Here is a 27,736-nt window from a genome sequence, read left to right as displayed (position 1 = left end):
ACTGTCTCCATCGCAATCATGGTTTCTTGCAAAGAACACAATTCAAAATCAGATGCTACATTAGCCAACAAGGAAAATAACAGGAGGTAATGATACCACATAAACCACCCCAGATAAGCACAGCCTTAAGCTCTTACGTGACCTGACTTGCAACACTACACAACTTCCAGGCACTGAAGTAGAGTGCGCTTCCTATGTCCTTACCCCTTTCCCTTCATCACCATCCAGCTTGCTCTTCTATGCTGGCAGCCATCTTGGCATTAAAACAACAGCAGTACTTACCCATTCAGTACCAGCTGATTGTCATACTGAAACATTCCATCAATCTCCACCAAAACCAAATAGGAAACCGGTATTACATGTTCATTTTACAGTAATTAATACCACATTCAAAGTATTTTGGATACTTTGTCACAAAAGCAATTCTGCTAAACTATGAAGCATGGTGAATTATAATGGAATGAGTGAGTAAAGATTCAACTGTATGAGCATAAATTGGTATTAAGGTGCACTAGGCCAGACTATCCAAATTGGGAACAATCACTGGTTTATAATGGTTTGGCTTTCTCATAACACTTTTAACTTGTATTCAGGGTATATGGAGACTATGAACTGAACCCAATGCCCTAATGATTGTTATAAATAGGATATCATTTCAGAAGCCTCATAACTCTGGTGTGGTGCAAGGGCGATCACGTGGGATACATATCCAGTTCGCATGGCTAATATATTTACTTACAAGAAGGATAATATAGTACAAAGATAAGATATAATAAAATGAAGACATATTGAGATGCTACAGTTATACATATGCAAACTGATTTAAAACAAAAAGTCAAAAATTCTTATTGTTCCTTTCAGTGCCATCAGATTACATCTCTGATGGACACTACACAGGAAATCACATACGGAGCTAGTTAAGCAACCAAAGTAAGAAACTGGGTATCATTCTGTTATTCTTCAATGATATGGATGTCTTTGTTTGTCATGTTATCTCAATTTTAGTTGATCAAGATAGCTATTATTCATAACACTCCAGATATGGAACTCTAGCCCCTGGCCATCTGACATTCTCTTTACTTTTGACTTCTGTCAGGAAGTGATTTTGATAAGCATGAGTAGTCATCATAAATACCCACAGTCCTTCAAAGGAAATTATTCAATTAGTTTCAAAGGTGACTGGCATTTCAATTCAGACAACCAATCAACATATTCTTGTTACTTATACAGCAAGATTCCCTCAGAGAGAGTTAACTAAAGCCATTTTGTATTTTAAAAAGTGTTTATGCTACAAAATTACAATTGCATAATATAATGCAGAGAATGTTCAACCTTTTAGGCAACACTTTCACCAAAGGTGAAAAATGTTCAGTCCCAATGTGATAAACAACAAACTACTAACCAAGTTATTATTCATTCCATTGCCATCAACCACAAAATGAATAGCTGGATCTATTTTTATCCACCCAATACCATGCTTCATTACAACATTAAATTTTAGCATAGAAAAATGGCCCAACACATTATGTGGTAGCAGAGTCATGAAGACCAAGGTCCCAGTTGGCTTTCTGTTCAGGATTGAGTATTTTGTTTCAACCTGGCCAGATATGAGGGCATAACAACTGATTGTTATGAAGGATAACAAATAAAAGTCACAGAATTTTATACTACTGGAGACCATATAACCGATCACACTTCAGCCAGCTCTCAAGATCTGTCCACAAAGTCCCAATAAGCTCCTCAGCCAATCTTTTTTAAATTGTTACGTTTCAAATATTTATCCACTTAAGATATATATTTTGTTTCCGCCATTGTTGCTAGTGGGGGACCCCATAGCCTAACAACATTCTGCAAAAATAATTTGCTTATCCTCTCCAATCTTCCTTTTATTGATCTGAGCACTGGACAAATTTGAGTTGATTAGTGTCGACAAGGCCTTTGAAGGGTAAATCATTTCTAACTAATTGAGTTTAAATTTTTGAGGCAGTCACTAATATGGTAGGTGAGTGTGTGTCTCTGGATTTTATCTCTATCCAGAAGGTAATTGATAAGATTCAGCACAACAGATTAACAAAATAACATACGGAATTGGAGGTCTGTCATGGATTGAAATTTGTTTCAGGGGAGACCATGCAGGGATATATACTCAGATTGACAGCTTGGGAAAATGCTGTACTGCACTATCATTTATGCATGACTTGGATGAAGGATCAGAGTTATATATTGAAGTTTGCAGATGACATGAAGTTAGGAGGAAAAGTAAGTTGTGCAGATGGAGGCAGGAGTTACACAAGGACTTTGATAAAAGGTGAAAAAAAGGGCACAAAATGGAATTCGATCTGGATACATATGGGATCAAATAGGATCTAAGAAAGACAAATCAAATAATTTCTAAACGGTGAATAACTTAGAATTGCGACGACTTTCGGTGACGGCGGGCAGGAGGCGGCCGCTCAATGGAGGGCTCCAGTTCGTGAACGGCATTTTCAGGGCTTTAAGCCCGGTCCCAGGGTCCACGGAAGCGTCAAAGGCACGGAGAAGGCGCAGAGGAGACACAGCAGAAGAAGATGTCAAGGGTCAGTAAGAAAACGGCCGTTAAAAAAGCAGCTGAGGGCTCATCGGGGAGTGGAGAGGTCACCACGGGGTCACCAGGGGAAAAGGAGGCTGGAGCACCAGGGAGGCCGCATTGCTTAAGGCTGAAGAAATAACCAAGGTGATGGCTGCAGAATTCGAAAGGCAGTTTACAAAACACTTGGAGGCGATGAGGAAGGAGATGAGGGGGGTTTCAAGTGTGCTGGTGGAGGAGGCGATTTCCCCGGTGACGACGGCGGTGGCGAGTGTAGTGGCGGAGGTGCGGGCGCTGAAGGAAGTGGAGGAGACAGTGGCGCAGCACGGTGATCAACTTACCTCGATGGGGAAGGTGATGGAGGTGAACAAGGATCTGCGCGGAAAATTGGAAGACCTGGAAAACAGGTCCAGGCGACAGAATTTGAGGTTTGTAGGGCTGCCCAAAGGAGTTGAAGGGCTGAGGCTGACGGAGTATTTTGCCGCTATGCTGGCAAAGCTATCGGGGCAGGGAGAGGAACCCTCCCGATATGAACTGGATCGGGCTCATCGGTCGGAGAGGCCTGTACCAAAGGCGGGTGAGCCGCCAAGAGTAGTGACTTTGTGCTTCCGTAGGTACAGTGCGAAGGAGAAGGTCCTGTGCTGGGCCAAGCAGAAGCTGGTGGTGCAGTGGGCTGGAGCTGGTATACGTGTATACCAGGACTTTACGGTGGAGCTGGCAAGGAGGCGGGCTGCTATCAACCGGGTGAAGAGGGCACTGTACATCAGCAAGGTGCAGTGCGGCATTGTATATCCAGCGAAGCTGAGGGTGACTTATAAGCTCAAGGACTTTTATTTTGGAACGGTGGAAGCAGCGGAGAAGTTTGCGAAGGCAGAAGGACTGTGGCAGAACTGAGAAATTGAGAAATGGCTATGTGCCGATGTAACCTCGGGACTGTATTTTCTCCTTTTTTGTTTCTTCTTTTTTGTTTTACTGCGTGCGGGTGTGTGAGCCAATGGTGTATATATTTGGACAAGGGAAGTGATTGGACTTGCACTAGAAGTGATGGATCTTTGGGGTGTAGGTGGATATGTGGGGTGTGTGTGCTAAAAGGGGATTTCTGGGTTTTCCTGGGGCCGGGCAAGGGGTAAAGGGACCCGGGCGGGGGCCTCCGCCCTGGCCGGTTTAAACCGGCCAGTGAACGGGAGTGAGGTGGGGGGTGGGGCTGCGGCCATCGGAGCCCGGCAGAACAGGGTCCGAGTGGTCTAGCCGGGGTGGAAAGTTGGGGGGGAAGGAACCGAGGTTGGGGGGAGTTTTACAAGAGGCAGTGGGCGGGAGGAGTGGGAGGGGAAGGGGTTACAACTCTTGGGTATCACGTACGGTACTCTTTCAGAGGTTGGACGGTGTTGAATGCGTGCGTGTGGGGGGGGGGGGGGGGGGGGGGGGGGGGGCGGCGCGACTCTAGGGTGACCATGGGCGGTCCCGGACACCTTTCTCTTTTTCTCCTGTTTCTACCGTGGGAGGGTTTGTTTTATTGGATGCATATATTGACAGGTGGGCTGTTGTTTGGGATGGTGGGGGGATGGGATCGTTGTTATTGTTAAAGGGATTGATTTTGTATTCGTTACCGTTTACTGTTTGTGGGTGGGGTGTGTATTTTGGAGTAAAATTTGAAAATGGAGAATAAAAACATTTTCAAAATAACAACTTGGAATTGCGACAAAATATCAAGTTTTGGGTGTCATATGGAAAAAGCACAAACGTCTAGTACACTGAGTACAAAAGTCAATCAGAAAGGTTAATGGAATGCAAGCCTTTATTTCAAAGCATCTAGAACACTTCTGCTGCACAGAGCTTTGGTCGGACCCTGTGCATTCATCAAAAGAAAAATGCAAAGAAGATTCACCAGGAGATGATGTCATGGCTAAAATGGCTAGATTATGAATACAATTTGCCTGGTGGACCCTTAGGTAGAGGAGCTTAATGATAATCTAATCAAGGAGGCAGATGAAGAAATATTATTGCCCTCAACTGTTAAATCCAGAATAAGGGTGAATAACCTTAAAATTAGAGTCAAGCTAATAAAAGAGTGAAATAAGGAAGCACTTAGTCACACAAAGGGTGGCAGCAATCTGGAACATTCTCCCCAAAATGCTGTGAAACTTTCAATAATAAAAGACTTTTGTTCGGTATGGGTATCGAGCCTGTTATGAGATCCAGACTTACCGTGACAAAGGGAGGCTGGGAACTGCAACTCCCAGCATGCTTGCATAAAAGGCAAACAGTATCGTGTGACCAGGAGCAGAGCCCCATAAAGAGTCACAGGAGGGGGGACAGGGAAAGATCCCAAAATTTAGACCAGGAATTGAGAAAGAGGCTTCAAACGGAAAAAAGGTAGAAATTGGCAGCAGAAGGTTGGTGATTCTGTGTTGTGAGCTGTTGGAGCAAAGGTGTACTTTGGAGTGGGAATATTTTGCTTGACACAGCTGAAGAGCTGAAGTTGTGCTTGTGAATTGGTGCTGGAATGCAGACTCAGAAATCCAGGGAAACGGAGGTTCGGGGTTGAGACTGAAACCCTGCAAGTTGGACTATTGTTGGGGCCATCCAAGTTGGAGCAATATTTGGAGAATTCCAAGATGAGACCTTCAAATGTGAAGACTGAAATCCAGAGACCGAATTTCAACAAGGTTACTTGATGCACAGTGCGCATTGACATCTGGGTAAATTGTTGAGAAATCCGTGGAATCTGTCTTGGTTGCATCAGGTGTGTTCAATCACCGTTTACCTGCTAATTCACATGGACCTCAAATTAACCCTTAATACTAGAGTACAAAATTGATATTGTCAATTGTTTCATCATTCTGACCTTGTATGGTGAAGTTAATATTTCTTTATTTAAAACCTGTGGAATCTTGTGGATTTATTCTCATAAGTGTCTTGAGTCTCAAACCTTGTCTACTTTATGAATGATGGAATGGATCACGGGATTCAATTGGCTATCTTGTTTCTATGTTCATCAGCTGGGAGAAACTTTTTTCATTATTTATCTCAATAAAATCTCTTCACAATTTTAAACACCTCCATCAGTTCTCCTTTTAACATTCTATTCTAATAAGCATGGCCCTAATGTCTCAATCTCATTTGGTATGAAAGCAAGTCTCTTCTGCAGCCTTCACATGACCTTGCATTCATTCCTAAACTAACACCAGAAACTACATACAATATTCCAACTGAAGCCGAAACAGTAGATTATACAAGTTGAACATTTTTTTTATTGTTGTACTCCATATACCATTTATAAAACCCATATAGTTTTATATTACAATTTTAACAACATGTCCTTCCAACTTCAAAGATTTATATGTCTTTCCATCTTCAAAGATTTACATATCAGCACTCAAAAGCATCGCCGCCTCTGAGCCCCGCTGAACAATTAATGCGTCAATGCTAAGTAAGGGTAGCCATTTCTCAGCTATGGTAAGCCAAATGTTTGAATTCACCACTGACATTGAGGTCTGGAATTTCCAATCCCAGTGCAGATTCTGTACCTGTCCATCACCTTCCAATCCAGCCAGAACAAATGAGGATATTTATGCTGCACTTCTTACAGTATTTCAGAACAAATCAAAGTGCGGTGCAGAAGAGATACAATAGTTAAATTACTATGATTCTGGTTGTTCTGTAATGTGGGGCTGTGAATTGTGCCAATCGAAAGAAAAGCAAACGTTTACATGTTTTCTTGCTGTTATAACCTGCCTGCTTACCATTGGCTGGGGACTAATGACAATCCCACAATCCTATGGGAGTATGAGCTTCCCCAATGAGGGGAGCGGAGAAATCATTAGCAGACTCCCTGCATAAATAGAGCTGGACAGTTTGGAACCAGTAGAGAGAGAGGAGTGAGCAGCAAGGGAAGTTGCTGCTGCTGTTATATATATATATATATATATATATATATATATGTTATTGTAAATAAATGTTATTTCTTTGTATCCTGAAAACTCGTGCTGGATTCTTCTTGGCCCTCACAAAACTGGCGACAAGGGTTAAAGTAAATAGCTGTCTACACTGCTGAAGCAACCTTCCTGGATTTTTGTTGGATACAGGTTGGAAGTTTTTTTCTATTACACCATGCCTCAGTATGGATGTTTGGACGTTTTTGATGCTGCACTGGAAAGCTGGAACCAGTACGCACAATGGATGCGTTACTATTTCCGGGCAAACAACATCACCGAAAACGAGTGTCAGGTGGTCACCGCCTGCGCCCTACATACGTTTGGGGTGATTAGGAGCCTTACGTACCCAGCTGTGCCGCACAAGAAAGCGTTTGATGAACTTGTGAACTTAGTGGGGCAACATTTTAACCCAACCCCATCCACCATAGTCCAACTTTACCGGTTTAATACCGCTGAGAGGACCTCGGGAGAATCCCTTGATGACTTTCTATCCAGGCTACGCAGGATTGCGAAGTACTGTGACTATGGTGCTACCTTGTCAGAAATGTTACGCGACCGTTTGGTTTGCGGTATTAACAATGCGGCCACCCAGAGAAAGTTGTTAGCCGAGCCAACATTGACTTTTCAACAGGCCATTCAAATAGTATCGTCTCGAGAGAACGCAGAACGAGGAGTGCAGGAGCTTCAGGGAATGGAGGTGCATGCCTTGGGGCGCAACCTCTTCCGTCCGAAAGCATCCCCCCGCACCCCTGCGGTACCTTGGGCGAGGCGACGTCCGGATCGACGCCAGTGGCCGTCGGACATTCCTCACCGAAGGGAGCCTTCTCCAGAACCAATGGATGAGGAGCCATGTCCGTGTCAGACCTGTAGGCGCCGACCCCGTCGCGGACGCCGGTCCTGGGGGCGCCGGAGGCGCCGTCGTTCCAACCGAAACTGGGGCCAGCCGAGAGGCCGTACATTTCATTTGGATGAACCTGCGGCGACTACTCCCAAGGATGTGGAGACGGAGGATGACTGCCTGCAGCTGCATTGTGTGGCAGCTCCTCGTGTGGCCCCCATTAAAGTGACAGTACGGGTCAATGGTCACCCGCTTGAGATGGAGTTGGACACTAGCGCAGCGGTCTCCGTGATCACCCAGAGGATATTCAACCGCATCAAGCAGGGTATACAGACCCTTACCTTAACCGACACACAGGTCGTGTTGGCCACCTACACGGGGGAACCATTGGACATTGCAGGAACTACGATGACCCCTGTTGTTTATGGACGCCAGGAGGGGCGTTTCCCACTTATCGTGGTGCGCGGCCATGGGCCCAGCCTGTTGGGTCAGGACGGGTTGCGCCATTTGCGGTTGCAGTGGCAGCACATCCTCCAAACAGTTTCCGGAGGGTTGACTGAGGTGCTAGGACGATACCCAGATGTATTCCAACCCGGTTTGGGGAAAATAAAAGGGGCTGTAGCCCGCATCCAAGTCGAACCAGGAGCCATGCCGTGCTATTTCCGGGCACGTGCTATTTCGAGGGGAGCTCACTCATTTGGAGACTTTGGGTATCATCTGGCCCGTCCGTTTCGCTGACTGGGCAGCACCAATTGTACCTGTAATGAAGCCAGATGCCACAGTTCGCTTGTGCGGCAACTATAAACTTACAGTGAATACGGCTTCCCGACTCGACCGATACCCAATGCCTCGCATAGAGGATCTCTACGCGAAGCTTGCAGGCGGACTCTCGTTCACAAAATCAGATATGAGTCACGCCTACCTACAGTTGGAGCTGGACCCTGCCTCCCGGCCATATGTAATGATTAATACATACCGGGGCCTGCATGAATATACACGTTTGCCCTTTGGAGTATCCTCTGCCTGTGCTATTTTTCAACGCGTTATGGAGGGCATTTTGAGAGGTTTACCACATGTTGCTGTCTACTTAGATGACATTTTGATCACAGGGACGTTGGAGCAGGAACATTTGGAAAATTTGAAGGCTGTCCTTAGACGCTTTTCGGAGGCTGGGGTCCGTTTACGTCGCACAAAGTGCTTTTTTCAGGCGAAGGAAGTAGTCTACCTGGGTTATCAGGTGGGCCACGAAGGTTTGCACCCCGTCGCAGAGAAGGTGCGCGCGATTCAACAGGTCCCCACCCCGACTGATACTTCGCACCTTCGTTAATTTCTCGGCCTCGTAAACTATTACGGAAAGTTCCTCCCCAATCTGGCAACTACGCCGGCTCCGTTGCACCTTCTGCTAAAGAAGAATCACACCTGGGTTTGGAGTCAGCCGCAAGAAACCGCTTTCCGACGGGTAAAACAACAATTGTCGTCATCTGGGTTATTAACCCACTATGATCCTGGAAAGCCTTTGCTCGTCACATGTGATGCATCCCCGTATGGTATTGGGGCCGTCCTGTCCCACAAGATGGAGAACGGGGCCGAGCGGCCGATAGCTTTCGCCTCTCGTACATTGACTGCAGCGGGAAAAAAGTACGCGCAGATCGAGAAGGAGGGTCTGGCGGTGGTCTTTGCGGTGAAACGTTTCCACCAGTACGTATATGGCTGCCACTTCACTATCGTGACTGATCATAAGCCTCTGCTGGGACTTTTCAGAGAGGATAAGCCAATACCGCCCATTGCTTCCGCACGGATCCAGCTTTGTTGCTCGCTGCATACGAGTATTCTCTGGGGCACAATCAGGAACCCAGATAGGGAATGCCGACGCACTGAGCCGATTGCCTTTATCGACCGGCCCCATGTCGACCCCCACGACAGGTGAGGTGGTTGCAACCCTAAATTTTATGGACACCTTGCCTGTCACGGCATCACAAATCCGTGAGTGGACCCAGACGGAGCCAGTCCTGTCAAAGTTCGGCACATAGTCCTGTATGGTGGGCAGCATAGACAGCTCCCAGGCGAGTTGCGGGCATTTTCCGCCAAGTTGTCCGAATTCAGCGTGGAAGACGGCATCCTTTTGTGGGGGACGCGTGAGGACAGGAGCTGATACTGAGACTTGCACAATGGGCATCCAGGTGTGACCAAAATGAAAATGTTGGCCCGGAGTTATGTCTGGTGGCCAGGCCTCGACACCGACATTGAGAAGGTGGCCCAAAACTGCTCCATTTGCCAGGAGCATCAGAAGCTTCAGCCGGCCGCGCCCCTACATCACTGGGAATGGCCAGGGCGGCCTTGGGCGCGCTTGCATGCGGATTTCGCCGGCCGTTTTCAAGGATCCATGTTCCTGCTATTAATCGACGCCCAGTCTAAATGGCTAGAGGTGCATAAGATGGGAGGCACAACGTCCTGCGCAACAATCGAGAAGATGCGTTTGTCTTTCAGTACGCATGGCCTCCCAGAGGTGCTGGTCACGGACAATGGCACTCCGTTCACAAGTGAGGAGTTTGCGAGGTTCATGAAGATGAACGGCATACGCCATATCCGCACTGCCCCTTACCACCCGGCTTCAAATGGGTTGGCGGAGCGCGCAGTGCAGACATTCAAACGAGGCCTAAAGAAGCAGTCTTCCGGGTCGATGGACACGAGACTGGCTCGTTTTTTGTTTTCATATAAGACCACCCCCCATGCAGTGACTGGGGTAGCTCCCACAGAATTCCTAATGGGCCGGAGACTTCGCACCCACCTTAGCATGGTTTTCCCAGGCATTGCCGCAAAAGTACGCCGCACACAAGAACGGCAAGGACATGGTTTTTCTCGGCAGCGGCCGATTCGGCAGTTTACGCCCGGTGACCCAATGTTCGTTCGGAATTTTTCTGGTAGTGCCCAGTGGGTCCCTGGCATAATCTTTCGCCAAACGGGCCCTATCTATTACCAGGTGCAAGCCCAGGGTCGTCTCCAGCGCAAACATGTAGACCATGTTCGGTCCAGAAGACTATCCCTTCCAAAGATTCCCCACCCCAGGAGCTCATTTCTACAGCCACAGAGACCAGACACAATGGAAAGTATTCCTCACAATCTTCCTCTAGTGCCTCACTCAAAGCCTGCGCAGGACGTGACAGAACCGCGTGGAGATAAAGATGCCGAGATGACGGAGACAGCAGACTCTGACCCAGAGATGGAGACACAAGACACCTCAGAGGGGGAATCCTCGGGCCCACGGGCCGTGGATGTACAACGGTTGCGCCGTTCATCACGGAAGGGGTGGTCTCCATCTCGTTACACGCCGCCCGATCCAGCACCTCGTGCAAATGGTGTCCGAGCCTGCGGCAAAACGAGTCCGACACCCTCCTTCGCCAGGGTCTTGGGTGGATTCCTTGGACTTTGGGGGGGGGGGGGGGGGGGGGGGGTGATGATATAACCTGCCTGCTTACCATTGGCTGGGGACCAATGACAATCCCACAATCCTATGGGAGTATGAGCTTCCCCAATGAGGGGGGGGCGGAGAAACCATTAGCAGACTCCCTGCATAAATAGAGCTGGCCAGTTTGGAACCAGCAGAGAGAGAGGAGTGAGCAGCAAGGGAAGTTGCTGCTGCTGTTGTGTGTGTATATATATATATGTTATTGTAAATAAATGTTATTTCTTTGTATCCTGAAAACTCATGCTGGATTCTTCGTGGCCCTCACAAAACTTGCTATTCCCAAAATTTCACACTTTGCAATTAATTTGACTAGGTTCTTCTACCATTGAAATTCTAATACCCTCTCTGGTGCCTTAGCTATGCTGAAAATCCCACAACTGCAAAACCATTCCTGATGCCCTTCGCTGCTGCATCAGATAACAAACTTCTTTCATTAACTTGACGCATGAACATAACAATCTACATGTATCCAGTGTCCGCAATCATCTCAATTAGAAAATACCAGCAAGCAGCATCCAACCACTTTTACAAGAGATTTACCTAGAAACTGTCCAAGAAGGGGAAAAAAATGGCTGGCAAATTCAGACTTCATTGTCAGACATATAAAGGCTGGTTATTTAGGAAAGGGACTGACTGTATGCGTGTTGCACAATTACTGCCATAACAGAAAAAAGCAATGGAGACAAAGACCTGAATTTTTGTTCACACATTGGGATTGGTGAGCTGGAACATTTCCCAGCTTCTCAAACTCGATCTGGGAGAAAGTTCTTGCAAGTTTTAATTTTTATTTTGGGGTAATGGGGTTCTTTGTGAGTTGGGCTGGGCAACCCCGACATGACTGCAGTGGCTGCAGAGTGCTGATTCAGGCTGGATGGAAAGCCCGCCATGGTCAAGCACATTGTCAAAGACTTTTTTAAAGCATCAAAAAACAAAGAAAACATCCTCCAGCCCTCCCACTCCCCATGCATGCCAGTACATGCCCTCTACCCACCCTGTGCCAATCTATGCCCCTCCAACCATCGCCCATAGCCCTTTGTAGCCAAATCCAACTTAGGGCCAACTCATCCCCCCCCCCACCTCCTTCCCCACCACCACCACCATTGTTTTCCCTTACATTCACAATCCCAACTCACCCCCAGTATCCACAATGGGCAGAGCTTAGCAGCTATGCAGAGATAAAATTAAATTCTCAGCATCAATTGCAGACTTTTATTTTTAAAATACATTCATAAAAGTCCATTCACTACATTTGCATTCCTTCAACTACATAATCCTTTTCAAGAACAAACGTTTCATTCAAGTGCTTAATCTCTCATAAAAACAAGCATTGGAATTCACAGCCCCACTTCCAAGAGTCTCTAACCACTGGTAACTGTCAATCAAACAGTGAAAAGGAAGGCACCCCACTGTAATAATAGGAGATTGTGAAATCAATCACGCAACAATGAAATGCCTCAGGTGTATTTCAACAGACAGAGTGAAAGAGCAAGCAATTATTTTTTTTTTTAAAGTTCCACCAGTTTTTAAAACCAAGATTTAAAGGGCAGGGGTTTTAAATGCCTTGGCAGCTAGACCGTTGCTTTTGACAGCTCCTATTGACAGTTCCAATACGGTTATCTACTTTTTACGCACACTCGTGTCCACTTTCAACAACCCAAGAGAACAGCATACCTCTCCCAAAGGAGTCCTGGAACAAATCCAAAGGGGTACCCTACCTCTCCAAAATGATACCCAAGCTCTCCAAAAGACTCTGCAATAGGTTTAATCTGCACATGTCATGCTTCCCATTCCTGGCTAACAAAAATCGGATATGAACAAAGACCGCTTCTGTTTTATATGGGCAGCTGCCCCCATGAAATACACTTGTGCAAATCCTGCCCAGGCCTCATCCCCATGAAAATTTTAAGTGCTATTTTGGAGCAGGCTTCCTAATTCCAGACTCTTCTGCCTCTTCATTTTCACAATGAGAGCGCCTCTCTGTTATTGCAAAAATCCAGGCCAACATCTTTATTATTATGAATCGCACAAAAGGTCAAGTCTTCCTATCCCTCCTCTATCTATCTGACTCCTCCTCTCACCCCTACCACATTTTGAGACATTGTGTGGATTAAAGGGTGGGAAGAAGGTGGAGAACATATACCACAATAGGATGGAAATAAATAAAGTGTGAATCAGTCCATTCTCACACACATTAGCAGTTGATTATAGAGCTTAGTAATGGGAATGGAGAGGAAAAACATTTAAAAAGGGAAATAATCACTTTATAGTTGAAAAACAGAGAAAAAACGAGAGAAATACTATTGAAGCTCTAGTGCTGTGACTTTCCTGAATTTTACAAACACACAGATATTTATTCTTTGACAATTATGAACACAGTTTAATCATAGGGATTGGTTATCTATTTACTTTTCATATTTTCTCTCAGCTCACTTAAAAAAAATCACTATTGTGAAAATATATTTCTTCAAGTCATTGAGCAAATAGTCCCAGTAAGTAATCTTTGCCTATATTATGGATAGCATTGATTGTTTTTAATGCATAGTATTTTCCAAAGAGGTGCAGCTTCCCAAGATTAATTATTGCAATACCTTACTGTGCTCATCTAGTAAATCAATAACAAAACAAAAAATCTTTTGTCCCTGTAACAGTCCATGGTTCAGTGAGTGAATGCATTACAATGTGTGCCCCAGAGGCATGCAGAACATGGAGGGTCAAGTACAATGTCTGGTCTGTGATGCGAGCCAATGTCAGCCACTGGTGACGGGTAGGGGGAAATAGGGAGAAATGGGTGGGATTCAACAAATTGCATTAGACAAATCCAAACAAAGAGTACAGGAGAAAAAAAAAACTACTTCCGATCACATTGCAAATACATCGCCATACAATATCCAATGTCAGTCACTAACCAGGTTAAGATTTCTGTGGAAGTCACAACCTCGAGAAGGACACACAAAGCTAAAAAGGCAAAACTTATGGGAAACTTTGTCTTCAGGTGATTAATCAAATCAATGCTCCTGACCATTTAATGTTAACACTACGTCATAAGAAGGCCAAGTTTGCAAAGGTGGCAGATAACATGCGTTAGATTGATTGCCAAATTTCCTACTTGTCACAAATAACAAAACAGATAAAAATATATTTATTTTTTTAACTATCCCCATGTATTTTTTTTTCCTGAAGTGTGGACATCGCTGGTAAGGTCAGCGTTGTTGCCAATCCCTAATTGTCCTTGCCACTATTTCAGAGAGCGGTTCAGTCAATCACGTAGCTGTGGGTCTGGAGTCACATGTGGACCAGGCCAGGTACGGTTGGCAGATTTCATTCCCTAAAGAACAATAGTGAACCAGGTGGATTTTTACAACAATCAAAAATGGTTTCATGGTCACCATTACGGAGACAACAACTTTTTCAATTTCAGATTATTAATTAAATTTAAACTCCACCAACTGCCGTGCTGGAATCTGTAATGTGCCTAGAGAACATTAGCCAAATTACTGGCTCAGTGACATTACCACAACCCCACCACTAGTGCTAAAGGTACAAAAAAATGTAACTAGTCATATGTAAAAAGGCAAATTAGGCCCAAAGTAGAAATACTTTTACGTTTAAAGAGAATAACTCACTGGATAATTTAAAAATTGACATTACAAGTAATAAAAATAGATTTTAAAACAATCAAAAGGATACTCAACAACAGTACACTAGATAGATATGGTTTTTCCATCTATGGTAGGATTGAGGATTCGTGAAGAATCATTTCACAGGAAGATTCAGGGAGCATCTCAGGATACAGCACAGGCTTCAATGACTTGGAATCAGTCTTCATAATTAAACCAATTGTTCCAAAATAGCTACAAGGCTTAAGAAAAAGAAGAAACTACTATCGCACCAACTTGAATTATTTTTAAAGAAAGTTCTCAGTTGATGATGTAGTTGATATTGTGCAAACATTCTTCAAGTAGCCTCTGATAAGTTGTGATCAAAAGGCTTCAAAGCTTGTGTTTTTGAGACTCTCTCCAACTGAATCAGAAATCAGAAAAGCTATGTTTCTGGGTGTATTTAATTGGATTTCCTGACTGTGACATCACACTTTAGAGTAATTAGCCTCTGGTGCATTACCAGGGGAGAGGTTGTTAATTTTGGAAGGGAAAACAAGGCTGGCAGGTCAGACTTTAGACTGTTGACAGAACAGGTTAGAGGTTCTGAAAAGCTGTGTGAACTGTCAAGACACATTGAGGAGCTGGGTGTTTTGTACCAAAGACGACCATATCATTTATTGTTGTGGTATTGATTGGCTGGAGGAAGATGCAGAGAAGGGGACCTTGTTAATGATAATTGTATCCATGGAATTTGGATGAAGTAAAGAAGTTGCCAGAGGCTACTTGAGGATCAGATCTTACATAACAAAGAGTGATTCATAGAATCATAGAATTTACAGTGCAGAAGGAGGCCATTTGGCCCATCGAGTCTACACCGGCCCCTGAAAGAACACCCTATCTAAGCCCATGTCTCCAGCCTATTCCCGTAACCCAGCAACCCCACTTAACCCTTGGACACTATGGGCAATTTAGCGTGACCAATCCACCTAACCTGCACATCTTTCGACTGTGGGAGGAAACCGGAACACCCGGAGGAAACCCACGCAGACACGGGGAGAACATGCAGATCTCTAATGGAAGATAGAGATAAGAGAGGTATTATGGTTACACGTGGTACCACATATGTGCAAAGAGTGCTGCCTAAGAAATCAGAGACTAATCTTTGTTGTATCAGCTACTTAATTTATTATTTTTTGTTAAATACAAAATTACCTGTTAGAAAGAAAATAAAATTATAGCACAGGAACAGGCTCTACGGCCCTCCCAGCCTGCGCCGATCCAGATCCTTTATCTAAACCTGTTGCCTATTTTCCAAGGATCTACTTCCCTCTGTTCCCCGCCCATTCATATATCTGTCCAGATGCATCTTAAATGATGCTATTGTGCCCGCCTCTACCACCTCCGCTGGCAAAGCGTTCCAGGCACCCACCACCCTCTGTGTAAAAACCTTTCCATGCACATCTCCCTTAAACTTTCCCACTCTCACCTTGAAATCGTGACCCCTTGTAATTGACACCCCCACTCTTGGAAAAAGCTTGTTGCTATCCACCCTGTCCATACCTCTCATAATTTTGTAGACCTCAATCAGGTCCCCCCTCAACCTCCATCTTTCCAACGAAAACAATCCTAATCTACTCAACCTTTCTTCATAGCTAGCACCCTCCATACCAGGCAACATCCTGGTGAACCTCCTCTGCACCCTCTCTAAAGCATCCATATTCTTCTGGTAATGTGGCGACCAGAACTGCGCGCAGTATTCCAAATGTGACCTAACCAAAGTCCTATACAACTGTAACATGACCTGCCGACTCTTGTACTCAATACCCCGTCCGATGAAGGCAAGCATGCTGTATGCCTTCTTGACCACTCTATCGACCTGCGTTGCCACCTTCAGGGTACAATGGACCTGAACTCCCAGATCTCTCTGTACATGAATTTTCCCCCGGACTCTTCCATTGACCATATAGTCCGCTCTTGAATTTTAGGTTAGTTTCAGTTTGATTACTACAGTAAAAGTTATTGCGTCCATTGGATTTTTCTGTTGGAGATCATTTGGGGAAGTTTCTTTTGATTCTTTTACGTTATTGGTCTCCACAGGGGTTATAACCAAGTGCTGCTACTAAATAGGTTGAACCTTGTGGGAATGAGCAGATCTTGGACTGTATCAGAAATTATTCATTTTTCATAAGCAGACAGTGCTTGGTAGAAGGCTTCCTAGGGAACAAGTAACTAGTGCAGTCCTGCACAGATTAACTTCAGGACAATTGCTGTTTAGTATCTTTAGCAATAATCTGAATGCGGACAGCATTGCAAGTCCATGACTAAAACAAAAGTCATGTACTAAAACAAGGACTTGCATTTAAAAAAGCTGTAAGCAATTCAAGATGCAATGAGGCAGGGGATGCAGGTCGACAGGATGAATACAGGTAAACTATAACCATGATGAACTTAGATAGAGGGAATCTTCAAACATGTTAAAACACAATACAGGATAGTGTGTTGAAGGCTGCTGAATGAGAACATCCTGAAAATTAAGTGCAAGTTATTCAAGTCTATTACCAATGCTGCTAAACTATTATGAAAACAAATAGGGTGTCAGGATATGCAGCCCAGACAATTATATCTAAAACAAACTCATTGTACGTAGTCTTGTAGATGCTATTTCTGATTATGGTCCCCTCAAAGTGAATAACTTAGAGGGTCTTCTTGAAAAGATTCGAGGTGGTCTACTAGATTGATACCTCGTTTGAAAAACATTCACTTATCATAACAGACTTTAAGACGTGAGGCTTTTAATTCCAGTCAAGCATCTTCCTCAAGGAGATACAATTACGGTCTGCTAAATAGTGGAATAATTAGACTCAAGCCATGTGGTTACACTATTTGAGCTGGATGCTTTAGGGAGGACTAGTGTAGAATGCTTTATGGTAAGCATCTCTTCTTTTTAGAAAAAGTGGTTGACTGCTGATAAATCACCCGCATATGCGGCAAGTATTTATTATTTTCTGTTAAATACAAAATTGCCTGTTAGGTTAGTTTCGGTTTGATTACTACAATAAAAGTTATTGCGTCCATGGGGTTTTCTGTTGGAGATCATTTGAAATAATTCAAAAGGATGAGAGGGTAGTTCTTGGGTCTGGCAAACATCCACACAGAGGAGATTAGTGGGCAACTGGGGGTAGTGTCACAAGCCACCGTGGTCTCTTGGGGATTCCTTTATTTCTTTCAAGGGTCAGAGACAGATTTTCCAAAGATTTTGGCCGGGATTCACCGATATCACGACCAAGTGTTGACGCTGGCGTCAAAACCAGCGCGAGCGACGCCGGCGTCAACGGACCTCCAGGCCCAGTAATTCACCTCTTCTTCGGGGGCTAGAACAGCGGCGGAGTGGTGTGCGCAGCTCCGGCGCCGAAAACTGGCCCTACACAGCCTGCGCGGGTCCACGCATGCGCGCCATGGCAATCTCCTCGCCAGCGCATGGTTACCGTCTCAGCGCCGGCACAGAGCAACGTCAGTGACCGAACAGCGGGCCCGCGCGGCAGGTGGTAGGCCCCTCCAGATCGCAGTAGCCCGCCGATCGGAAGCCCCTGATCGCGGGCCTGGACCCCGTGGGAGGCCCCCCACCACCACCACCACGATGTCTACATCGGGCCGCGGGTCCGGGCACCCACTGGTTGGTACCAGATCTGAACCACGCTGGCAGGACTCGGCTGACATTCGGGCCATCGCGCGCGAAGAATTGCCGCGGGAGCCTATTTCAGGCGCCGGTCGGGGAGCCCCCGACCGGCGCCACGGCGACTGCGCGGGCACGATTGCCGCCGATTCTCCAGCCGCCAGAGAATCGGCGGCTTGGCGTCGGAGCGGGATTCTCGCGCGCACCACCCCCCGGCGATTCTCCGACCCACCGGAGAATCCCGGTCCTCGTCTCTGAAATTGGACAACCAAATTTTCTTCTCCTCAAAAATCACGTGGCTGAGGACAAGAAGAGTGCAGGTAACTTACACCATTACAGACTCAAATAGGCCAGCTGGTCTTTTGCCATCTTTCTATTTTGTGTTCCTCTCAGAGGAACACAAGCTCAAAAGGAGTTTGACCCAATTCCTGGGTAAGACTGGATACCATTTAGTCAATCGAGCCCATGTTATTTTTCAAACCAAAAAACATATCAACAAAAGCACACTCAGCACAAAGAATTTTTTTTCTAGATCAACACAATAAATCATTGGCAACAGCATAAATAACATTTTATGCCACAATCAACCTTTATTTAAGAGCAGTTCCAACTTGAAAATTTTCACAATGCTAATTACTTTGGAACACATTTGGAATAGGTTTTAATCAGCCATCCATACAGTTAGCTGTTGATGCAACAGACTAGTAAGAATGCAACATCTCCTTAAAATTACAATTGTAAACTCTCACTCAATTCACTGTAATCACTATTCATTCAAAGTAAAAAATATTTCCCAAAGACAAAAACTCCATGTAAAACAAAAATGAAACAATATTGAAATTATTGCTTTATATTTTTCTGAAACTAAGGACAGCTTTAGAAGTATCATGGACTAAATCATGATCTGCCCTTAATCCCAAAATCATTGCAAGTTATTACTTCTTCAAAATTAAAACCAGATTAGCTGAAGCAGTCCGTGTCTATTTGCAGCAAGCATTCAGCCTTGGGTTGACAAGTGACTCGTAACATTTGCGCCACACCTGCCTTGGGCCCATATCCCTTAATACCTTACTCAACAAAAATGCATCTCAGATTTTTAATTGACTGACCCGGCATCAATTGCAGTTTGTGGAAGAGACTTCTAAACCTCTACCATCCTTTCTATGTAGAAGTGCTTCCTAACATCTCTCCTGAATGGTCTGGCCCTAATTTTAAGACTATGCCCCAAATTCCAGAATCTCCAACCAGTGGAAACAGTCTATCCTGTCTTTTCCTTTTAACATAAGACCATAAGACATAGGAGCAAAATTACGCCACTCCGTCCATCGAGTCTGCTCCGCCATTCAATCATGGCTGATATTTTTGTCATCCCCATTCTCCTGCCTTCTCCCCATAACCCCTAATCCCCTTATTAATCAAGAACTTATCTATCTCTGTCTTAAAGACTGAAATGTTCACAAAGAAACACATTGACAGCAACAGCAAATTGTAATAATAGAACATCCTTAATGTAGTAGAATGTCCCAAAGTGTTTCACAGGGGCATTATAAAACAAAAAATAAAACAAAACACTTTGTCTGTTAGCTTTAAAAAAGTCTCATTGGACTTGAAACGTTAGCTCTTTTCTCTCCCTACAGATGCTGCCAGACATGCTGAGATTTTCCAGCATTTTCTTTCTAATTATAAAACAAAATGTGACACAACACAAAGATATTAGGTTAGCTGACCAAAAGTTTGTTCAAAGAGGTAGGTTTTAAGGAATGCCTTATAGGAAGAAAGAGCGGGAAGGATGTGAAGAGGTTTGGGGAGGGAATCCTAAAGCTCAAGGTGGCAACTGATTGCCTGCCAACGGTGGTGTGATTAAAGTCACAGATGCTCAAGAGGCCAAAATTAGAGGGTGGCAGATATATCAGTGGGCCATGGTGCTGGAGGAGCGTACAGGGATAATAAGGGCCAAGGCCATAGGGAAATTTGCCGCGGGCAGCACGGTAGCACAGTGGGTAGCACTGTTGCTTCATAGCGCCAGGGTCCCAGGTTCGATTCCGGGCTTGGGTCACTGTCTGTGCCGAGGCTGCACATTCTCTCCGTGGCTGCATGGGTTTCCTCCGGATACTCCACAGAGTTTCCTCCCACAAGTCCTGAAAGGCTTGTTCGGTGAATTTGACATTCTGAATTCACCCTGTGTGGGCCCGAACAGGCACCGGAATGTGGCGACAAGGGGGGGATTCTCACAGTAACTTCATTGCAGCGTTAATGTAAGCCTACTTGTGACAATAAAGATTATTTTTATTACTTGAACACAAGGATGAGAATTTTAAAAATCAAGCTATTCAACTGGGAGTCAATATAAGCAGGGGAAGCAGGTGAACAGGGATTGGTGCAATTAAGGACACAGGCATTAGAGATCTCAGGAGCAGGAAGATAAGACATTGTAGGTGATTGGCTGGTTTGATTAGGTAGATTTAATGGAACTAGGAAAGTATAGGTCTACCGAACTGGAGGATGGTGGAAAAGAGTTGGAAGAGGATGGAGTGGACAATGTTGTCTCAATCAGCATGGTATGCGAGAGGGGAACCTGCAGGCAGTGGTGTTCCCATGCGCCTGCTGTCCTTGACCTCCTAGGTGGTAGAGGCCATGTGCTTTGGAGGTGCTGGCGTGTTGCAGCAGTGCATCTTGCAGATAGTTCCTGCTTCTACTGTGCATCAGTTGTGGAGGGAGTGATACCTAGGAGTTCAGGTGGCTGGGAGCTGGGGGCCCTACACAAGCTCAACCTCACAAGGTTGGTGGAGCAAATGGAGGAGGAGTTCAAAAGGTGGGATATGTTACCGCTGTCACTGACGGTGCTCCCAAGGTTTTTGTTCCTGTTCCAGTGCCTTCCAATCCTTATCCCGAAGGCCTTTTTTAGGAGAGTTAACAGGAGTATTACGGGATTTGTGTGGGCGCATGGGACTCCGAGGGTGAGAAGGGTGTTCTTGGAACGGGGCAGGGATGGGGGGGGCTGGCGTTGCCCAACCTCTGTGGGTACTATTGGGCTGCCAACGCAGCGATGGTGCGTAAGTGGGTAATGGACGGGGAACGGGCAGCATGGAAGAGGATGGAGATGGCATCCTGTGTGGACACGAGCCTGGAGGCGCTAGTAACGGCGCCGTTGCCGCTCCCTCCAACGAGGTATACCACGGGTCCGGTGGTGGCAAGGTGGGGGACTCGATGGAGTCCCCGATACGGGGGACCACCGGTTTGTTCCAGGGAGCATCGATGGCGGATTTCTGGGCTAGCACAGGGTAGGTATTAGGAGGTTGAGGGACCTGTTTGTGGATGGGAGGTTTGCGAGCCTGGGGGAGTTACAGGGGAAGTTTGGGCTTCCCCGGGGGAGGTACATGCAGGTTATGGCGTTTGCCAGGCAGCAGGTGGAGTGGTTCCCCTTGCTGCCCCCACGTGGGGTGCGGGACAGAGTGCTCTCGGGGGTGTGGGTTGGAGGAGGGAGGATTTCGGACATATACCACATAATGCAGGAGGTAGACGAGGCCTCGGTGGAGGAGCTGAAGGGTAAATGGGAAGAGGAGCTGGGTGAGGAGATTGAAATGAAATGAAATGAAAATCGCTTATTGTCACGAGTAGGCTTCAATGAAGTTACTGTGAAAAGCCCCTAGTCGCCACATTCCAGCGCCTGCCCGGGGACGCTGGTACGGGAATCGATCCGTGCTGCTGGCCTGCTTGAAAAGCCAGCTATTTAGCTGAGTGAGCTAAACCAGCCCCTAAAATTGAGATGGGGACGTGGGCGGATGCCCTGGAAAGGGTGAATTCCTCCCTCTTCCTGTGCAAGGCTTAGCCTCATACAGTTCAAGGTGCTGCATAGGGCCCACATGACTGGGACGAGGATGAGTAGGTTTTTCGGGGGCGAAGACAGGTGCGCTAGGTGCTCGGGGAGCTCAGCGAACCACGCCCATAGGTTTTGGGCATGCCCAGCGCTGGGGGAGTTTTGGAAGGGGGTAGCAAGGACGGTGTCGAGGGTGGTGGGATTCAGGGTCAAGCCAGGCTGGGGACTCGCAATTTTTGGAGTTGCAGTGGAGCCGTGAGTGCAGGAGGTGAAAGAGGCCGGTGTCCTGGCCTTTGCGTCCCTAGTAGCCTGGCGGAGGATCTTGCTTTAATGGAAGGATGCGAGGCCCCCAAGCGTGGAGGCCTGGATCAATGATATGGCAGGGTTCATCAAATTGGAGAAGGTGAAATTTGCCCTGAGGGGATCAGTACAGGGGTTCTTTAGGCGGTGGCAGCCTTTCCTGGACTTCCTGGCGGAACGGTAGGGAAATGGAGGGGGGGGGGATTGGGTTTGGTGGGAGGGAGTACTGTGTACATGGGTTTTTTGGATGTAGAGGGTGTTATCTCTTTCCTTTCTGTTGTTTGCTTTTTTTGTTTTCGATTTAGTAGTTGCTTTTGTAGGGGGTGGGTGTTGTTCTTGGGTTTTTACCATGGTTATTCTGTTAATATTGTTTTGTTGTTTATATTTTGTGAAAACCTTAATAAAAATTATTTTTTTTAAAAAGGTTGTGGTGGGAGTGGGTGGAGTACCAATCAAGTGGGCTGCTTTGTTCAGGATTGTGTCGAGCGTCAAGTGTAGTTGGCGCTGCACTCATCCATGTAATTCGAGGGTATTTCGTCACACCCCTGACTTATGTCCTCTAGATGATGGACAGGCTTTGGAGAGTCAGGAGATGAGTAATTTGCCACAGAATCCAGAGCCTCTGACTTACTCTTGTAACCACACTATTTATATGGCTAGTCCAGTCAAACCTCCGGGGACCAGGAAGGGAAGTTGGGATGTTAGCCATTTAGTCCGAATAAGGCAATAATTAGGAGGAGTCTCTCATAATCAGGATGAGCTCGGAGAGGGTATGAGGGAAGATAGGAGAGAAATAATGCGAGTTCAGAACTAGAAGGCAGCAACATTAAAAACTCAGGATTCAGGGCGGCACATTGACGCAGCCCTGCTGTCTCACGGCGCCGAGGACCTGGGTCCGATCCCAGCCCCGGTCAGTCTGTGTGGACTTTGCACATTCTCCCAGTGTCTTCGTGGATCTCTCCCCCACAGCTCAAAGATGTGCCGGTTAGGTGGATTGGCCACACTAAATTGCCCATTAATTGGAAAAAAAATAATTGGATATTCTAAATTTTATTAAAGCAAAAGGCCAGAACTGGAGAAGCGCATATATATTGGTAACGTTATAGGGATCAAGGAGGTTACGGAGATGTGCAAAGATATGGAACAATTTAAAAATAAGGATGAGATTTTTAAAATGAAGGTGTTGTTTAACCAGGAGCCAGCTTAGTCAGTGAGCACAAGGGTGATCGTGAACAGAGCTTGCTGCTTGTTAAGACACACACAGTAGAGTTTTTGATGAACTCAAATTTACAGAGGATAGAACATGGTGTGCTTTGAAATGATCAAACCTAGAGGTACCGAAGGAATGGATGAGGGCTTCAGCAGCAGATGAGCTGAGACAAAGTGCAGTCATGAGATAATGCAGGGCAGAAAATATGCAGTCTTGATAGTTGCATTGATGTGTGTTCAGGAGCTCATCTCGGGGTCAAATCAAACCAAAGTTGTAACCATTTCAAAGAGAGGAATGAAGTTGGTGGCTAAGGAATAGGATTTAGGGTGGGGAATTAAGATTATGGCTTCAGTCTTCCAGTATTTAATTGGAGGCAATTTCTGCTCTTTAAATATTGGATGTCAGATAAGCAATCTGACAATTTAGAGGAAGTGGTGGGGTTGTGCAGGGTAGGTGGATTGGCCACACTAAATTACCCCTTAATTGGAATTTTTATTTAATAAACTCAGGATTCAAGATTTGTTTTCTTCCTAAATTCCAATACAAATAGCAGTGACAACAGTTTTATTTTTAAGGAATACTGGAAAGCTGCTGCAGTTTCATTAGAGTTTATGAACCCACGATACCTCCAATAAGCATTGTGCAGAATGGTGCATATCTCTGTATCAATGTGGCCCTGACTTCAGTCGTAATAAAGTGCTTCGAGAGGCTGGTCATGAGGCATATCAACTGCATACTCCCAGAATGCCTAGATCCACAGCAAGTCGCATACTGCTGCAACTGGTCCACAGCAGATGCCATCTACACTCGTCCCTGGAGCATCTCGACAACAAGGACTCCTACATCAAACTCCTATTTATTGACTACAGCTCTGCCTTCAACACTATAAACCCAGCCAAGCTCACATCAAAGCTCCAAAACCTCGGACTTGGCTCCTCACTCTGCAACTGGATCCTCGACTTTCTGACCCATAGACCACAATCAGTAAAGGTAAACAACACCTCCTCAACGATCGTCCTCAATACCGGGGCCCCACAAGGCTGCATACTTAGCCCCCTACTACACTCCCTATGCAAACATGACTGCGTGGCAAAATATGGCTCCAAATCCATCTACAAGTTTGCTGACAGCTCGGCCATGGTGGATCAGATCTCAAACAACAATGAGTCAGAATACAGGAGGGAGATAGAGAATCTATTGGAGTGGTGTAATGACAACAATCTCTCCCTCAATGTCAGCAAAACTAAAGAGCTGGTCATTGACTTCAGGAAGCAAAGTATTGTACACATCCTTATCAGCATCAACGGGGCCAAGGAGAAGATAATAGAATTTACAGTGCAGAAGGAGGCCATTCGGCCCATCGAGTCTGCATCGGCTCTTGGAAAGAGCCCGTACCCAAGCCCACACCTCCACCCTATCCCCATAACCCAGGTAACCCCACCCAACATTAAGGGCAATTTAGCATGGCCAATCCACCTAACCTGCACATCTTTGGACTGTGGGAGGAAACCGGAAAACCCGATGGAAACCCACGCATACACGAGGAGAACGTGCAGACTCCGCACAGACAGTGACCCAAGCCGGAATCGAACTGGGACCCTGCAGCTGTGAAGCAACTGTGCTATCCACTATGCTACGTGCTGTCAAGATGGTTGACAACTTCAAATTCCTAGGTGTGCACATCACCAAAAATCTGTCCTGGTCCACCCACGTTGACGCTACGACCAAGAAAGCACAACAGCACCTCTTCTTCCTCAGAAAACTAAAGAAATTCGGCATGTCCACACTGACTCTTACCAACTTTTATAGGTGCAGCACAGAAAGCATCCTAGCCTGGCATGGCAACTGCTTGGCCAAACCGGAAGAAACTAGAGTTGTGAACACTGCTCAGTCCATCACACAAACCCATCTCGCATCGATTGACTCTATCTGCACCTACCACTGCCTTAGGAAAGTGGGCAGCATAATCAAAGACCCCTCCCACCCTGCTTATTCACTCTTCCAACTTCTTCCACCAGGCAGGAGATACAAAAGTCTGAGAACACGTGCTAACAAATTCAAAAACAGCTTCTTCCCCACTCTTACCAGATTCCTAAACGACCCCTTCATGAGCTGATCTGATCTCTTCACACATCTTCTCTACCGAGTTGTACCACACTCCTGTATGCTTCACCCGATGCCAGTGTCCATGTATTTGCATTGTGTATTTTATGTTTGCTCTATTATGAACTTTCTTTTCATGTACGGAATGATCTGTGTGAGCTGCATGCATAACAATACTTTTCACTGTACCCTGGTACATGCGACAATAAACAAATTTAATCCAATGTGCAAGCAAAAATGTTTTTCTGCACCACATTGAACAGACAATCATTATGAAACAAACAAAAACTGTGTGGTTATTGAATTGAAACAATATATCCATTGACCAAATAAACTTACCTCTGTACTTACAAGCTAGATCAAATGTTGGTTGCATATTTGTACCCTGATTCTGAATTATTAATGCTATAGAATTGGCAAGAGTGAGGTGTAGGTCAGAGAGACACAGGCTTTGGAAAACGGTTTTACATTTTTTTTACATGTTTTCAAACTGAGATAAAACAAAATAGTTCATATTTTAAAACCAGACGACACAAATTTTGCTTCAAATAACACTTGCCAAGCTGGTAAATAATGATGGTTTATGATAGAACAGACCTACTCATAAACCACTGCAGACAAAAATTTCAAAAACAAAGATGGGCATTTCAGTCATCGCCTAAAATTACTGGTGCAATTTTGCAAAGTACAAATTAGGTTTTGCCTTCTAATCTAGCTACATTCATCTCTAATTAAAGAGACAGGTGGTAAAATTCAAAGGTTTAAAAAAAAGGAAATTAAGATTTAAATATGAAGATTAAACAAGTAATCTACAAAGAGATTCTTATGTTGCTAAGTAACCATGCACAGCATCAGTAATTTACTGTTCAGCAAAGATTCTTATTGAAGTGATTTTTCAAACAATGAGGTATTTATTAGCTGGGGCCAAAATTCTAACCTATTTTAATAACTTTTTTGAGATATTAGGCTAAAGTACAATCATTCTTCAACAAACTGCTGTTTGGAGAGACATGAGGAAAAGAAAAATTGTGCTCAAATGTAATCTTACCAAAGCTTTAAAACTTTGCTATAGATTTGGTTCTGGCTGGTTTAGCACAAGGCTAAATCGCTGGCTTTGAAAGCAGACCAAGGCAGGCCAGCAGCATGGTTCAATTCCCGTACCAGCCTCCCCAAACAGGCGCCAGAATGTGGCGACTAGGGGCTTTTCACAGTAACTTCATTTGAAGCCTACTTGTGACAATAAGCGATTTTCATTTCAAATAATGCTTATGTAGTTGTTCCACAGCACTGGAGTTCTTTTGAAGTGCTCCACAGAGTACGGTGACATGGGGCAATGCGCTGTACCACTGCGTAGTAGGATGTTTTTGTCTTTTATTTCCCGCAAGTTATTTCTGCGTCAGGTCAGCATGGTGGCACAGTGTTTAGCAATGCTGCCTCACGGTGCTGAGGACCCAGGTTCGATCCCAGCCCCGGGTCACTGTCATATGGAGTTTGCCCATTCTCTCCATATATACGTGGGTCTCACCCCGACAACCCAAAGATGTGCAAGGTAGGTGGATTGGCCATGCTAAATTGCCCCTTAATTGGAAAATGTTTTTAAAAGTTACGCACATGTACTCCAAATATATTTCAATTTTTCCCATAATATAGTGAAGTCTTGAAAATCAAATATAAAGATTTTATAGCAGACATAATTCTGTTGTACAAATGTCCTGCAATATCCTGGCTAGGTGCTTTACTGAATAAATACAGTTTAACCCGTTATATAGTCTAATTTGGTGCAAATCTGCTGCTAATGACCAGTAAGTTAATCAACAATTTCAAACTCAGCATTTAAAGTCTTAGGATAATTTAAACCAAACTTACTTGCATGTTTATCGGCAAGTACTATTAGACTGTTTGAAATGTCTCGGCGCCGGTAAAAACAGACCACCTTTGCTTCCACGGTGCCACTTGTAGTCTGGAAAGAACAGTCAAAATATCAAACCATGTTTTTCAGGGCACAGCCCTTTATGACATATTTTACTATCAATAACATAAGTGCATGGTACACTAAGTGATGAGTAAAATCTAGTATGCATGCACGCAAGTATTTGTTTCACAACATAGGAAAACAACCCAAAACATTTCAGAGATATATGGAAAACCAACTAAGGAGTAGGAATTAAGAGGGTCCACATTTAGGACATTATTGGACATTTTTCTTGGAAAGTAATCTCTGCCAAATAG

At 45.2% G+C, this 27,736-nt stretch overlaps 1 protein-coding gene across 11 annotated transcripts in view; it reads right to left on the bottom strand.

Annotated features, from left to right (window-relative positions):
* mta3 (metastasis associated 1 family, member 3) overlaps window positions 1-27,472 on the bottom strand; it is a 459,196-nt gene extending 431,724 nt beyond the window's left edge. For all 11 annotated transcript variants that reach the window (XM_038812863.1, XM_038812864.1, XM_038812860.1 and 8 more), the window contains exon 1: window positions 27,374-27,472. The gene's annotated coding sequence lies outside the window, so the exon portion shown is untranslated. The remainder of the gene's footprint in view (window positions 1-27,373) is intronic.
* Between the last annotated feature and the right edge of the window lie 264 nt (window positions 27,473-27,736).

The sequence above is a fragment of the Scyliorhinus canicula genome, chromosome 1 (assembly GCF_902713615.1).
Source record: "Scyliorhinus canicula chromosome 1, sScyCan1.1, whole genome shotgun sequence".
Taxonomy (NCBI): domain Eukaryota; kingdom Metazoa; phylum Chordata; class Chondrichthyes; order Carcharhiniformes; family Scyliorhinidae; genus Scyliorhinus; species Scyliorhinus canicula.
The sequence above is the reverse complement of the archived record's forward strand: the minus strand, read 5'-3'. Positions and strand labels throughout refer to the sequence as shown.